Source organism: Heterodontus francisci, chromosome 24, assembly GCF_036365525.1.
Source record: "Heterodontus francisci isolate sHetFra1 chromosome 24, sHetFra1.hap1, whole genome shotgun sequence".
Taxonomy (NCBI): Eukaryota; Metazoa; Chordata; class Chondrichthyes; order Heterodontiformes; family Heterodontidae; genus Heterodontus; species Heterodontus francisci.
The window spans coordinates 50,492,213-50,508,743 of NC_090394.1; positions in this window are offsets into that span (position 1 = coordinate 50,492,213).

A 16,531-nucleotide genomic window follows, 5' to 3' on the forward strand; every position below is an offset into this window, starting at 1 on the left:
GTGTATCACATATGCATGCTAGCATGGTCGTGTCGTGCATCCGTAGGCGTCAACCGAATTACAGTTTAAGTTTAATACAATTCAACTTTTCTTCTTTAAACCTAAGAAAACCTATTTGTGCTGGTTTCTTTGCCTTATAATTGGAAAACGGTGAACAAGGATTCACCAAGGGGGAGAAAAAACACAGTGTATTTAAAATTAAACCCTGTTACAGTAAGACCAGGTGACGGCTGAACGAAACCCTAGACCTCTTTCTCACCTGTTCGTAAAGCTACATTCTGAGTTTGGGTAGTTCAGATAATATATGTGAGTTCCAGTGCAAGTTTATGCTTGCAGGCAAGAGGTTGCTAAAGGGGAGTGGGACTGAAATATTATGAGGGATTAAAGCATGGCTACCCGACCCGAACCCTATCAGACCCGACGACTTGTGTCGGGTTCGGGTTGGGTCGGGTCTCCCTTCCGGGTCCAGCATTCAGGCTCGGGTCAGGTCGGGCTGGACGTGGACAGTGCTGCCTTGCTCCCGGAAGTAATCTAAAATAAACATTTCGGATCCCTTCGGAATGCTGACGGGAGGAGAGGGGAAGATGCATTTGGCACAACGCTGGAGGTGGCGTAAATGGCGAAGGCTGATCCTTTGGACGTGGAGGCTGGCGGGGTGGAAAGTGAGGACAAGGGGAACCCTGTCACAGTTCTGGGAGGGAGGGGAAGGGTTGAAGGTAAAGGTGTGGGAAATGGGCCGGACACGGTTGAGGGCCCTGTCAACCACAGTCGGGGGCAATCCTCAGTTGAGGAAAAAGGAAGACATATCAGAAGCGCTGTCATGGAAGGTTGCATCATCAGAGCAGATGCGTCAGAGACGGAGAAATTGGGAGAATGGAATGGAGTCCTTACAGAAGGCAGGGTGTGAAGAAGTGTAGTCGAGGTAGCTGTGGGAGTCAGTGGGCTTATAAAGACTATTAGTAGACAGCCTATCCCTAGAGATGGAGACAGAGAAGTTGAGGAAGGGAAGGGTAGTGTTGGAGATGGACCATGTAAAGGTGAGAGAAGGGTGTAAATTAGAAGCGAAGTTGATAAAGTTTTCCAGTTCGGGGCGGGAGCAGGAAACGGCACCGATACAGTCATCAATGTACCGGAAAAAGAGTTGGGGGAGGGGGCCTGAGTAGGACTGGAACAAGGAATGTTCGACATATCCCACAAAAAGACAGGCATAACTAGGACCCATGCGGGTACCTATAGCAACACCTTTTACTTGAGGGAAGTGAGTGGAGTTGAAGGAGAAGTTGTTCAATGTGAGAACAAGTTCAGCCAGGCGGAGGAGAGTGGTGGTGGATGGGGACTGGTTGGGCCTCTGTTCAAGGAAGAAGCGGAGAGCCTTCAAACCATCCTGGTGGAGGATGGAGGTGTAGAGAGATTGGACCTCCATAGTGAAGAGGAGGAGGTTGGAGCCAGGAAACTGGAAATTGTCAAAATGACGTGTGGCTTCAGAAGAGTCACGGATGTAGGTGGGAAGAGACTGGACCGGGGAGAAAAGATAGAGTCAAGATCGGAAGAAATAGGTTCAGTGGGGCAGGAACAGGCTGAAACAAAGAGTCTGCCGGGACAGTCCTATTTGTGGATTTTGGGAAGGAGGTAGAAGCAGGCTGTCAGGGGTTGTGGGACTATGAGGTTGGAAACTGTAGAGGGAAGATCTCCAGAGGAGATGAGGTCATTGACAGTCCTGTGGACAGTCGCTTGATGTTCGATGGTGGGGTAATGGTCCAGGGGGATGTAGGAAGAAGTGTCTGAGAGTTGGCGCTGAGCCTCTGCAAGGTAGATGTTGGTACGCCAGACAACAACAGCACCAACCTTGTCTGCAGGTTTGATGACAATGTCAGGGTTAGACCTGAGAGAACTGAGTATGGCAAGTTCAGAGGGGGACAGGTTAGAGTGAGTGAGGGTGGGGGGGGGGGGCAGAGAAATTGAGATGGCCGAAGTCTCGCTGACAGTTTTCAATGAGAAGATCAATAGCAGGTAAGAGGCCAGAGGGAGGGGTCCAGGTAGAGGGAGAATGCTGGAGGCAGGTGAATGGGTCTGCTGGTCAGGGGGGAGGACTCCTGGTCAAAGAAGTGAGCCCAGAGGTGAAGGTGATGGAAGAAAAGCTCAACATCATGCCGAGCATGAAATTCATTGAGGTGGGGGAGTAAGGGGATAAAACTGAGTCCTTTGCTGAGTACAGAACATCCAGCATCAGAGACGGGAAGGTCAGAGGGTGTAGTGAATACATGGCAAGGAGTAAGATCAGAAGGGATGGTGTCAGAGGGAAGTGAAGGGGAAGAAGGATCTGCAGGGGCATTAGTCCCCATCAGCTGTTGGAGCTTGTGTTCCTTAACGCCTGAAAGGAAGAAACAAAGTTTTTTGTTAATGCGTCGGATAAGACAAAGGATGAAATTAAACTGCGGAGTAGAACAGCTTTGAGATAAGGTGAGGCGATGCTGCTGGAGAGAGAGGTCCAGTGTGTACATGTGGTGGCGCATAGCACTGAGTGTGGATCTCAGGATGCAGCGAGAAGAGCAGTCCGAGAAACGTTGTATTTCTCAGAGATACCTGTAATCCTGGTTGGATTCAAAACATGAAGGGTGAAACATCAGTTGGAATCCACGTGGAATAAGTGGTCAACAGTTGTTTTTTAGACTGGATGGCAATACACAGTGGTGCCCCCAGAGGTCAGTGTGAGAGCTACTGCTCTTTTTTATCTATATTAATGGCGCAAACTTGGGTATAGGAGACATAATTTCAAAGTTTGCAGGTGACAAAACATGGAAATGTGGGTAACATTAAGGAGGATAGTAACAGACTTTAGGAGGACAGAGACAGACTGGTGAAAACACATGGTGAATTAAATTTAATGCAGAGAAGTGTGAAGTGATGCATTTTGGTAGGAAGAATGAGGAGAGTCAATCTAACCGAAAGGGCACAATTTTAAAGAGGGTGCAGGAACAGGGAGACTTAGGGTTGACATACACAAAACTTGATGTTGGCAGGACGAGTTGATGAAGCTATTTAAAAAAGCATATGGGACCCTTGGCTTTATAAATAGAGGCCTAAAGTAAAAAAAAAGTATACTAAACATTTATAAATCACTAGTTAGGCTTCAGCTGCAGTATTGTGTCCAATTCTAGACACTACACTTTAGGATGTCAAGCCTTTAGAGAGGGCACAGAGGTGATGCCAAGCATACGGGTCTTCAGTTATATGGAGAGACTAGAGAAGGTGAGATTGTTCTCCATCGAGCAGAAAAGATTAAAGAGAGATATAATAGAAATGTTCAAATTATGAATAATTTTAATAGAGTAAATATAGAGAAACTTTTCCACTGGCAGAGGGTTGGTAACCAGATGACACAGATTCAAGATCATTAGCAAAAGCACCAGAGGGGAGATGATAATAATTTTTTTACTCAGCGATTGTTGCGATCTGGAATACACTGCCTGTAAGAGTGGCAGAAGCAGATTCAATAGTAACTTTCAAAAGGGAATTGGATATGTACTTGAAAAGGAAAACAAAATCAGGGAGATGAGGAACGAGCAGAGCTGTGGGGCTAATTAGATAGCTCTTTCAAAAACAAGCACAGGCATGATGGGCCAAATAGCCTCATTCTATTCTGTGTTTTTCAGTTTCCAGTTTTCACACTCTCTGAAAATTAGGCGGCGAAGCCGCCCCCGCCCCCCCACCAAAAAAAAGATAAAGTTAGAACGAGAGTGAAAATCAGTTTTTATTTTGATCATCACTAAATCTCAAGAGGATGAGAGACTGATGAGCCACCAGCTAATTAACATCTTATACCTGTTTACATGGTTATAAGACAGCACTTTCATGAGACTCAATAGCAGTTACAAAAGTTCTGGCAGGCATAGGTTTGCAGCTTTTGCGGTAAATGTTCTATTTGCCAAGGTTAGTTCTCCTGCAATCTTGGAAGTTTGGAAAGCATTCTACCAGCATCATTTGAGGATGGAAATAGTCTGTGTGGTGCATTATTCAAGGTTGAACCACGTACCAGCACAGAAGATTGCCATAAGCAACTGAATCTCTAACATTGATCTAGGGAGAGTGCTACCACTGGGAGGTGGCAGGCACCAAGCTGTGAGTAAATTGCATCGTCGTCACCCCTGGGCTTTATTCATCCATTGGATCAGGAGCCCCATTCATACAGATGGGTTTGATCGTTCTCAGTTTGATGCATGAAATACAAAAATAATCAAGGTAGAATTCAGGGATAAGGTTCTTGAACATTTTTTTGTTAGATGCTCTGTATTACTAAGATCGAGACCATGCAATCAGCTGCCTGTGTTGCGTCCCACTAACTCACTGGGCCAAACTTCCTCGAATGCTCTCCCCATGCCCTGGCCCTGAATTCGCATCTTTCTATTCTTTCTCTCCTATCTCCCCTCATGCCCTCTTTGAACTCATCTTGTCCATGAGACCCACCTCCTGTTCCCTCGATTCTATTCCCACTAAACTGCTGATCACTCTATTTTACGGCCCCTGCAGGACTGGGCTAGTGGCAGGGGGAGGGCGGGTGGGGGAGAGTGCCGTCCTTGATGCCTTCTCACCCCACAACAAATTTACAGGGGACGGTGGTGGCGAGAAACAGCCTGCCTACCCCAGGCCAATCAAGGCCCTTATGTGACCAATAAAAAGTAACTAATGGCCAGCAGGCGGCTGAGGTCCCCCAGGAGGCTGCCAAGTAAAACCTGGCGGCCTCCTTCTGGGCTGTGGGGGGCCCTCCTGATCGGGCACCCTGTGCCCCACGGAGGGCACCTCCCATGGCCCATCCATTCCCACTGCACAACACTCCCCCAACCCCCAACCGATCCCCCTTGCCTCGCCAGGGCCTGGCCAATTGTCCCCGCGTGGTCCCACAAACTTACCCTTATGCTGGCGCTGCCATCCCTCTTGCTGCTGTGGCTGGATGCAGTCCCAGCAGTGGCCACCACTCCTAGTGGCGCTGCGGGGACTGACAGCTGCCAGCCTGCTGATTGGCTGACAGCTCTTGAAGGCGGGACGTCCTGCTTCAGAGGGGTGGAAGTCCCGCCCAAGGCCATTTAAGGGCCTGAAAGGCATAAAATCCTGGTGTGGCTCCCAGGTCTGGCGGAGGGAAGCTCACCCCCAACTTTTTGGCCAGTGGGTGGGGCAGTCCCAACATAAAATTCCGGCCACCGTATTTGAATCCCTCCAATCAGATTTCTACCCTTGCTATAATACCGAAACAGCTCTCATCAAAGTCATAAATGACATCTATGTGACTCTGACAAAGGCAAATATTCCCTCCCTTCTCGACCTGACTGCAGCCTTTGACACAGTTGACCACACCATCCTCCTCCAGCACCTCTCCACTGTCGCCAGCTGGGTGGGACTGCTCTCACCTGGTTCCATTCTTATCTCTCTAATCATAGCCAGAGAATCACTTGCAAAGGCTTCTCTTCCTGCTCCCGCACTCTTACCTCTGGTATCCCCCAAGGGTCTATCCTTGGCCCCCTCCTATTTCTCGTCTGCATGCTGCCTGTCAGTGACATCATCTGAAAGCACAGCGTTAAATTACACATGTACGCTGATGACACCCAGGCTACCTCATCACCACTTCTCTCAACTCTTTCTCTGTTGTTAACTGATCCGACTGCTTATCTGACATGAGCAGAAATGTCCTCCAATTAAATATTGGGAAGACTGATGCCATTGTTTTCGGTTCCCACTCCAAACTCCATTCCTGAGCGACTGACTCCAATCCTCTCCTTGGCAACAGGCTGAGACTAAACCTGTCTGTTCGCAACCTTGGTGTTCCATTTGACCTCATATCTGTGCCATCACTAAGACCACCATTTTCCACCTCCACAACATTGCCTGACTTCGACCCTGTCTCAGCTCATCTGCTGCTGAAACCCTCATTCATGTCTTCGTTGCCTTTAGCCTTGACTATTCCAACGCACTCTTGGCTGGTCTCCCATATTCTACTCTCCATAAACATGAGGTCATCCAAAACTCTGCTGCCCGTGTCTTAACTCACACCAAATCCTATTCCCCTCCCACTCTGTGTTCGCTGACCTACATTGGCTCCCGGTCAAGCAACGTTTTGATTTTAAAATTCTCATCTTTGTTTACAAATCCCTCCATGGCCTCACCCCTTCCTATCTGTGTAATCTCCTCTAGCCCTACAACCCTCCAAAATATCTGCGCTCCTCCTTTTCTGGCCTCTTGTGCATCCCTGATTTTAATCGCTCCACCATTTGTGGCAATGCCTTCAGTTGCCTCGGCCCCAAGCTCTGGAATACCCTGCCCACCTCTCAATCTCACTTTCCTCCTTTAAGACACTCCTTTTTGACCAAGATTTTGGTCATTTGACCGAATATCTCCTTTTGGGGCTCAGTGTCATACTTTGCTTTATAATGCTCCTGTAAAGCACCCTAAGATGTTTTAATACATTAGAGGCGCTATATAAATATAAACCACACACTTCAGTACCTCTTTAATCCTCAGGGGGTAATGCTCACCCAATCTAAGCTTGCATCCTTCTTTCCCATAAATTCCCAACTGTAATTGGGAGCTTGGAGTGTAAAAAGAAGGAAAATGATAACAAGGAGAAGGAATAGGAATAGAGACACAATGGGGTGGAGTGTTTCAACTAATAAAAAGGTGGGTTTGGATTGGGTGGTGGCAGTGGGCAGAGGGAGATTAAAGTCTTAAAACTCAGATTCCCAATCCAAACTCAGCTTCAAACCACCCATTTCTGGTTTTAACTGAGGTGGGATGGTGGGTGGGCAACAAACCTGCTCCAAGGAGGCAGGTTGCCACTTTAGATATAATGAGGCTGCAACCTCATTGTTATTCAGCTTTTTGCATTTAATTGTGGTTGGCCAAGTTTCCCTCGCCTTGGGGAACCCGGCAGCTACATCCAGACAAGGACTTGGCAGATCCAGGAACTCCTGGATCCAGCATACCTGCCTGAGCATCCTCTGTAATAAACACCCTGAGGCAACCTCCGATATCCACCCCCCCCCATCCCCCAGGCCTTCGATCTCTTCCCCAGACCTCCTATCTCCCTCCCAGACCTCCAATCTCCTCCCTCAGACCTCTGATCCCCTCCCTAGGCCTCTGCTCCACCCCCTCCAGACCTCCGACCTCCCGCCAGTCCCAACAGGTCAGGCAAGTAAAACTCCAGGCCAATATCTTTGTGAACTATTATGATGTTGATGAAAATGAGGAGGGTGATAATGAAAAGGGAGAGGAAGTCAGACTCAAGAACACCTATCAGTTTCTGCAGAGACATTTTGCCCCTTGTTCCTCTGCCACAACCCATTGAACATACCACCTACACCAATTCATTTCATGTGCCAACTCAGATCCTTTCATCTAGGGGGAATTAGCGTTAGTCAGGAAATCGCCCCAGATGATTTGCAGAGGAGTGGGGGATGGATGAGGATGTGCCTTCAAATGTTAGAGTGCTCACCTAAGAAGAATGTTTCAGGAACATCATTCCTATTTGGAGGTATTGAGATCAGCCATCCAGGCTCTGCAGCAACAGGTGGGTCTTTTGCGTCTACAGCTCTCATTTGTGGAAATGCCAGGGAATCTTTGTCTTTGTTGCCGACATCAATGGAATCTGCAGCATCGCCCCCGCCCCCCACCCTCCCCCATTAGAAGTGGCCAGGAACCATTGATTCCTCCATCGTCACAGAAGCACAGACCGTAGTGATGGTGGCAATTGGTAACAAAATAGACAGCACCATGTTTAATGATTTCCATGCTGCTGTCTATCAGTCCTTTCAGGATCTGATTGTTACCCTCTGGTAGCAAAGTTTCCATTCCCTGGAGATTCAGATGGGGACGGGTTTCAGTGTTTTGAGGAGTAATGAAATGCCAGCTTGTGGCTGTATCATTCTTCTTAGGGATGCCACTGCGACATTGTTGGTTTTCAGTTACTCTCGTTAACTTGGTGCCTGGAGTATCCCCTCATCTCTTCCATCTCGCACAGGAGGAGGAGGAGGAGGAGAGTCTATCCCTGTGAGCTCCATGGCCTGCTCCATGTGTTTTAGGTGGTTTCCCATACACAGGCATTGTATGTCATGTTCTCCTGCACCAACATTGAATAATGCTGGCAACTGAGTGTGTGTCAAATGTCCTAGGATAGCTAACATAAGAAATGAGGTAGTATCACCCTGTTAAAGTGCAGGAAGGGGTTTCAGAGTTGTGCATGCAAATAATTGCTGTTAAGAAGATGGGTAGCCATTCTATAAGATCCCAAATTAATGCCTCCCTTAACCAGAGTGCATTGTGAAAGGTTAGTTGTACAGCTGTGAACTTTAAGGGATGAAGAGTGTGCTGGCGCTCAGGAGATAAAAGAGAGAGAGGCTGATGTTTTACGTTGTTTGCTGCTCTTATCAGATATCCTGGGAGAGTTGGCACTCAGTGTCAGTGCCACTTCTGTCCATATATTCCCATGAATCTGTCGCTCTTCTGCTCTATTTTGTCCAGCAGGTTTTGCAGGGTTGACTCAGTGGAATAGTGACATATTCTTCTCTGTCTCTCTCTGTCATGATCAGCTGCCTTCTTAGCCTACTTCTGCCAGGCTGACCTCTGCTTGATGTTCTTGGAAAGTGGCATAAAAGCCACTTCCGGAGACATCCGGTCAAGTGAGCTGACAAAGTTTTGAGCCAAGCACTTCCCTCCAGACCGCTCCCCTAGATACTCATGAAATCTTCAGCCAGAACTGCCTTTTTAAAATATTGCACAGTAGCTTACATGCATCCCAGTATATTAGTTTGGCTTTTCCACAGTATTTATGCCACTGACTGCTCTAATGGCATTGCAAATGTGCTGACCCATAAGATACTGGTGCAAACGGCGACACAACTCATTTCTAATTGGCATAAATATGGTGCAACTCAACATGTCAGATTTTGGGGCCCATACCTTAACAGGTTTTATGCAATCTGATATTTTTGCATTATTGGATATTTTCGCAGGAATCTAATTTTTCTCTTTAATTTGTACACCGCATGAGAGAGAACTGTGTTTGTATCTTTGGTCTCCAAGGGCTGGAGTTTACTAGCCCTCTGGTGACAGGCTGGGAGGTGGGAGGATTGGTAATATCGCAATGAAAGTCGTTGGGTGGGAAGCCTAATGAATTACGTCACAATCAGATATTACAAGAGGCGGCTGGGCTGACGGAGGACCTCATGCTGAAATGTGGCGGGCAGGTAATTAAGCCTCTTAACCAGGCAATTAACTCCCATCTTACTAGGGATTTCCAATTTTTTGATGGACACTTGGGAACAACAGGGCTTCAGAGCCTCACCAAGTGACAGTGAATTAGCAGAAGGTCAGGTTCCAGATGGCAGCCATTGTGAATGGCAGAGTGGCTTGGCAGGGAGGGTGGAACTGAGTGGGCAGCGGAACTACCAATCGGGAGCAGGGACAAACTTGCCAGTAGAGCAGGGGCATATCACTTGAGTGCCATATTGGACACAGCACTTGTATGGACAGAGCAAGGTGGGGTGGGAGGCCCTGGAAACTGAGTGCAGCTATTTGCTATGAGCCTCATTTACTTAGGCTTTGAGGCCTCCATCCAGGAGGAGGAGGATCTGAGAGGGAGAGAGCTGCAGCCACAGGGAGAGGGGTAGCAGTAATCTGAGGGCCAACAGGAGCATCAGCCTTGGAGGGGACAGGGAGGAGGAGGGCACAGAACAGCACACATCAGCCTCTTGTGTGCAGAAGAGGTTATGCCCAGAGAGGGTCAACCATCAGAGGCTCAGCCTCCTGCAAATGTCGGAGCAGCAGTGTTGCCGAAGACTGCGCCTCTCCAGGGAGGCAGTCACTGAGCTGTGTGCCATGTTGGAGGATGAGCTGAGCCTGAAGTGGTGGCCACCCAATGCCTGTGGCAGTGAAGGTCACCATGGTGCTGACTGTCTATGCCTCAGGGTCATTCCAGGCATCTTCTGGAAACATCTGTGGGATCTTCCAGTCTGTGGGTCATCGCTGCATCAAGATGGTCACCAATGCCATCTTCAAGAGGACGAGCCAATATGTATGCTTTCGTACCGATCCGGACAGTCAGGCTGTGTGGACCATAGGTCTCGGGGTGATTGCTTGATTCCCCCAAGTACAGGGTGTCATCAACTGCACATATGTGGCCATCAAGGCTCCTACTGAGCAGGAAACAGCCTTCATCAACAGGAAGGGGTTTTGTTTGCTCAGTGTACACCTGGTCTGTGACAACTGCAAACAGATCCTTCAGGTCTGTGTACAGTCCCTGGGAAGCAGCCACGACGCCTATATACAAAGGCAGTTCCAGGTGCCAGACCTTTTTCAGGCCCCTCGCACACCTGCAGGGATGGATACTAGCTGACCAGGGCTACCCAATGAAGATGTGGCTACTGATGCCTGTGAGGAACCCAAGGGCAGATGCACTGGAGAGATACAATACCTTCCACAGGACAACTCGAGTGAACATCAAGCAGGCCATAGGGCTTCTGAAGATGCGGTCTCGTGTATTGTGGTGGTGTGTGTACTCTGCACAACTTGGTGCTACAGAGGGGAGAAGCTTTGAACAATGAGGATATCAAGGAGTGTGATGTCTCCTCCGAGGATGAGGATATGGAGGGGGTTGGTGATCAGCTGCTCCATGATGAAGAACTCCAGGGACTGCAGGCAAGGCGCCATGAGATACATGCAAGGAAGACTCGCGATGCCTTAATACAGGCACGTTACAGATGATCCTTACTAACAGATCCATTCAAAATAATAAAGCTACAGCCTTCGGCAGCTCTGTTGCCATTTCCTTGATTGCCTTTACCTTTTACCCAAACCCGTAAATAAACAGTGGCATGGGGAATGTATTGACCTCACTCGGTGTGGTCCTTCCTATCACTGCCTTTGAGGGAGCCAGGGTACTCTTAAAGGTCCAGCAGCCTGCAAGAAATTAAAGGATTCCTCTTGCCTAGCACAATTCCAGTTAATTGAAATCGCAAACATTGCAAGGTTGCATGCATTAACAAGAAATAAACTCCAAACCCCAAGTGTAGCTAGGTGGTCTTTTTAAATTACCTACTTGTGTTCCTATGTGGTGCTCCCCCTACACTGTCAGCTGAGGTGGAGGCAGGCTGCTGACCTTTCAGTTCCATGGCTTTCGATGACCTTGGCGGTCGTCCTCTATCTGTCTGCGGTCTGAAGGGCCCAGGCATATTGACAGCCTCCTGCACAGGTGCAGGAGACTCCACTGTTGGCGTGGCTAAGTGACAGAGGGGACAAGGACTCACCGCCCATGCCAGGAGCACCCTGAGAGGAGCCCCCAGCTGCATCAGGCAGCCGCTCCTCTGTCCTTTCAAGGCACACCTGTACCTCCCTGCTCACCTGAGGAGTGCAAGGACCTGGAAGTGAATCCAGGTGCCTCTCCCTGCTCTCACACAGTCATTGCTGCACAAAGCTCATGGAGTTGGCAATGGCATGCGGGTCCGTGTGCATCTCCAGCATCCACTGGATGAAGCCTCTCCATGAGAGTGGCCAATCTCTTGATGGGGGAAGCTATCCACGCACACGCCTGCCCCCATGGCCTGGATGGACTCCTCCATTGTTCACGCTTGGGTGTGCATAGCTTCTAATGGTTCCGCCAGGTCCAGCATCTGGTGCCTTGTTGACAACTCCAGAGGCATGTGATCAGTCTGAAGCTCAGCATCACCCTGGTCTCCCACAGTCCTCCGAGCATGGGTGGCCTCTGCTGTTACAGCCTCTGTCAGCTGCTCAGGAGTGTCTGTGCTGTGCTCACTAGGTTGTGATCCTGAAGCTACCCGCGCACAAATATCCATTGAAGTGAGAGTATCTGCGCTGGTGGATACCACTTGACTGAGTGCTGACAGCCCTTTAAATATGGCGCCAGCACCTCCAGCAGCGTGGCTTCGTGCCGCCCGCATCTCCTGAGTGGACGGCTCCGCCGCCTCCTGACAGGTAATTGACCAGCTGAGACGCGCTTGGAATTTAGCCCGCCCCTGCCAGCACGGCAACTGCACACGCTCCCAGTCTCAACAGCATGACCTCGGGCCTTTTTGAAAAATCCAGCCTAGGTTTCAGTTACAATAACTGTGATCGTCACTGGGATTATTAAGGGATTAATTATTAATAGTCCTGACTTCCCTTTCCTGCCCCTGCAGTGAAAATTCAGCTCTAAGTGTTGGTTTGTGGCAGTTTTAAATAGATAAATATTTAACCAGCTATGTGAGATTACTATTCATTTAAAAAAGTAATGGCAGCCCAGTGAGCATCGGATTCCCTGAAGCTGCTGGTAATCTCGGTTGAGTCACTTTTTACATTGCCCTGCATCCCTCCTATTTTAGGAAAATCTGTTAAACCGCCAGATCCACCATTGTGATGATAAGGAGGTGTAGGAATTTTGTTTTGTGGATGCCAATGAAATTGAATAAATAGTTTGGCCATGACAGTATGTTCATGTTCCTTGAAATTGGTATTTGTCTTTATTTTGGCAAGCAATGTTTCTACATTTATTACCCACGTGCTATGAATTACACTAGTTCTCAAAGGCCAAGTGCTTCATTTTCAGTTGCTAAGCTGCAAAACTTGCTTCATTATGTTACATTACTTTGGAACATTATTTATTTTAGCAGCATTAAATTAGTGGAGTAAAATAGAAATTTGGCAATGATGGTCACTGCTCAGAGAGCCTTCATGGCTATAGGTGAAAATAACACCCGGTGATCTTACTGAAATGAGCCTGTTGAAAGCAGCTGATCAAACATCTCTCCACATATAAATGGCACGTTCCCAGTTTTCACCTCAACAGTTTAAAGAATATTTAAATGGGTAGCGACGATCATTTTTGCACTGAATTGCATTCTGAATGATTAAAGAATGTCTTTGATAAGGTTGGCTTGTCTGGTTGTGGTATGAATTATATCTAAAATCTTTCTTTAAAAATGTGTGAAGAAGTAGAAGGTCAGTTTAAACATTATGGAATAATAGTGTGGTTGGACAGAAGATGATTGAATAGCATTTCCAGGTTTTAAAATGTTAATGCATGGCAGAATAAATCACATTAAACTAAACTCATTATAAAACTTAAAATAACTAAAATGAGAATTTATCAATGAATGATTTAAACTAATATGCTTTATGGTTTGTTTGTTTATTCTTGTCAGTGTATTCACCACAATCAGTCTAATCATTAGGCAGTCTTAGCAATCTGTGACTGTTTAACCAATGTTTTTGTAAAGTCATCCCTGGCGTGGTTCAACATTTGGCAAGGTCACAGAGAATGACATCAGTGTCAGTAAATGGAGTTGACCTATTGCACTTATCCATAATCACTATGTGAACCACTGCAGCTGCTGAAGAGTTATAATTTCCCATCGTTTGTTTGTTGTAAGTTGAAGTGCATAAAAAAATCCGCAAAATCAACACACTTACACAAATGGACAAAGTTGGTAGATTCTCACACCTATATTGATGGTCTAAATACACAGCAGATACAATTTCATCAGCAGTTACTCACTCATAATGTTAACAAATATCAAACATTGTTCAGTTTAAAAGCCAATGGCATTTAAAACTCTGAAGCAAATGCATTGTTATTAATGTAAGGATGTGTGTGTGTGTGTATTGTTATGACCGACTGAGAAAGGTGTCTAGGGGTCCCTCTCAGCCTTCACCTGGTCTTACCGTAACAGGGTTTAATTTTAAACACACCGTGTTTTTAGATCCCCCTTGGTGAATCTTTGTTCACCGCTTTCCAATTATAAGGCAAAGAAACCAGCACAAACAGACTTTCGTAAGTTTAAAGAAGAAAAGTTGAAATTTATTAAACTTAAACTCTAACACAGCCCTGCGCAAGCATGCATACGTGATACACACATGCAAATAGAGACAGAAAAAAGCAGCAGAAAAATAAGGTGTAACAGTTTGAGGCAATATCTGAAGAGTAGTTGTTGTTACGGTTCTTCAAGCTCACTGTAGAGTCATTGATTGTAGGTAGATCTTGCTTTTCATTGGGGCCCAGTATTCTTCTTAAACCTTGTTCGCTGTAGGAGACTTTTCTCTCTTGGGGTTCATGTGTCTTCAGTGGATTCAGAGGTTTTTGAGAACTAGATGGGAGCAGACAGGAGAGATCTTCTCAGTCCAGGAGCAAACAGACTTTTTGCCTTCAAACTCTCTGTGGCCAGTTCACAAGAAAACCTTGGAACAGACAGGTTGTCATGTGACCAGCTGATCTAACCAGACCTGGCCCTTGCGGTTTGTATCCTCCTTAGCAGGCCCTGGAATGCACTTCCTCACCTTCGATGTCTATTAGTATGTAAATGTTTTTTTTTCAGCCATGGCTGATCTGTTGAACAAGTAATTTCCTCGCTCCAACGACAGTTAAAAATCAATGTTCATGACAAAATTGATGTGCCTCATTCTTGGCAGGAGGGAGGCTCGCATGACAGAACACAGGAAATCACATGAATAACCTAATCAAGAGGTAGACGAGATCGGGGGAGACACACGAATGACATGAATAACCAAATCAAGAGGTTGACAAGGTGAATAACATGATCAAGGGGTTGACTTACCAAGAACGGCTAAACAGGTTAGGCCTTTATTCATTTGAGTTTAGAAGAATGAGTGGTGATTTTATTGAAATGTACAAGATTCTGAGGGGGGCTTAACAGGGTAGATGTTGAGAAGATGTTTCCACTAGTGGGGGAATCTCGAACTAGGGGACATAGTTACAGAATAAGAAGACACTCATTTAAAAATGAGATGCGAAGGAATTTCTTCTCTTAGAGGATAGTGAATGTCTGGAATTCTCTACCCCAGAGAGTTGTGGAGGCTAGATCACCGAAAGTATTTAAAGAGGAGGTAGATAGATTTTTGAAATATCGGGGAGTTGAGGGCTATGAGGAGCTGGCACGAAAGAGGAGTTGAGGTCTGGGGCAGATTAGCCATGATCTTATTGAATGGTGGGGCAGGCTTGAGGGGCCAAATGGCCTCCTCCTGCTCCTATTTCTTATGTTCTTATATAAAACATTTGTTTTATAATATCACTAAATAATTCACAATTGGCTTTTCATTGTGTGTCTCGTATTTTGGCACAATATAACACGATAGGGTCATTTTATGTGCCCATGCTGCCGGCATGGAACCTTGGCAACTGATAGCACATAGTGGAAATTTGGGTGCACATTGCCCACAATTTTCTGATCTTAAACTTAATAGCCAGAAAATCATAGACAAAGTACACCAATTACAACTATTGCTAACCAATACTATGATAATACATTAAAAAGATGACATGACAAGAAGCAGTAGATAAGTGAAACCACTGGCTGGACTGGACTGTACCAGCTCTTTGGGGACGGGTGGAAGGCATAAGACCCGTAAAATGGCGAGGGGAGACGGGGTGGGGGGGGGGGGGGGTGTGGAGGGGGTTGGTGGCATGCCCGTTGTCTTCCCACCACCATGCCATCTTGCCAGCAGTGGGGAAGGCGACAGACAGTCCTCTCACCCAGAGGTGAAATGAGCCACTTAAGTGGCCAATTAAGGTCCACTTTCCCGCACTGCTGACATTTTACGAGGGAGGAGTGGGCCCTCTGCCATGTGGGGAAACTGCCAGGTAAATCTTGGCTTCCCAGCAGGCGCAGAGGGGGACAGCTCTCCTGTTTGGGAACTCTTTGGCCCACAGACAGGCACTCGGGCCGCAACGGCTGCACCCATGGCAATGGCACTCCATGCCCTCACCGACCACTCCACCCCCTCGCTGGGGCCTGCCTGATGGTCCCCGCCACCCCCAGACCCAACTTACCTGGTTGGTCCATCGCTGCGTCCATTTCTTCCAGATGCAGTCCCAGCAGTGGACACTGCTCCCAGTGGCGCTGCTGAGACTGCTGAGCTGCCAGCCCTCTGATTGGCCGGTAAGTCCTGGGGGTGGGCAGCCATCCTTAATATGGATGGCTGCCCCAGTGACAGCCAATTACAGCTGCCAAGATGCGGCCCTGGGTTCCACAGATTAGTGAAGCAGGGGTGCACCTGCCTTTGAACAAAATTCAGCCCCACGTTTGGATTTTATTACCCTGGAGATTATATGAGGAATGAAAGACTACGGGAAGTGAGTTTCAGATTTGAGGTCCTGAGAAAGAAGGAGTTACAATAGGACACTGTGCAATGAACCTTTATTTTGTTACGGCCAGGTGAGAAAGGGGTCCAGGGCTCCCCCCTCCCAGCCTCTTCCAGGTTTGGCCCTAACAGGGTTTGACTTCTAAACAATGTGTTTTAGCTTCCCTCTCAGTGAGTCCTTGCTCACTGCTCTCTAAATGTAATTGCAAAGAAATCAACCAGACAGGTTTTCTCAGATTTAAACAAGTAAGTTATAAGTTTATTAACCTAAAATTCTAATTCAGTTAAAACTGCTAAAAATACGTGACGCGACCATGCTAGCATGCAAACGCAATAAACACACACACGCAAATAAAGACAGAGAAGGAGAAAGAAGGGGAAAGGCGTGAAGTAATAGCTG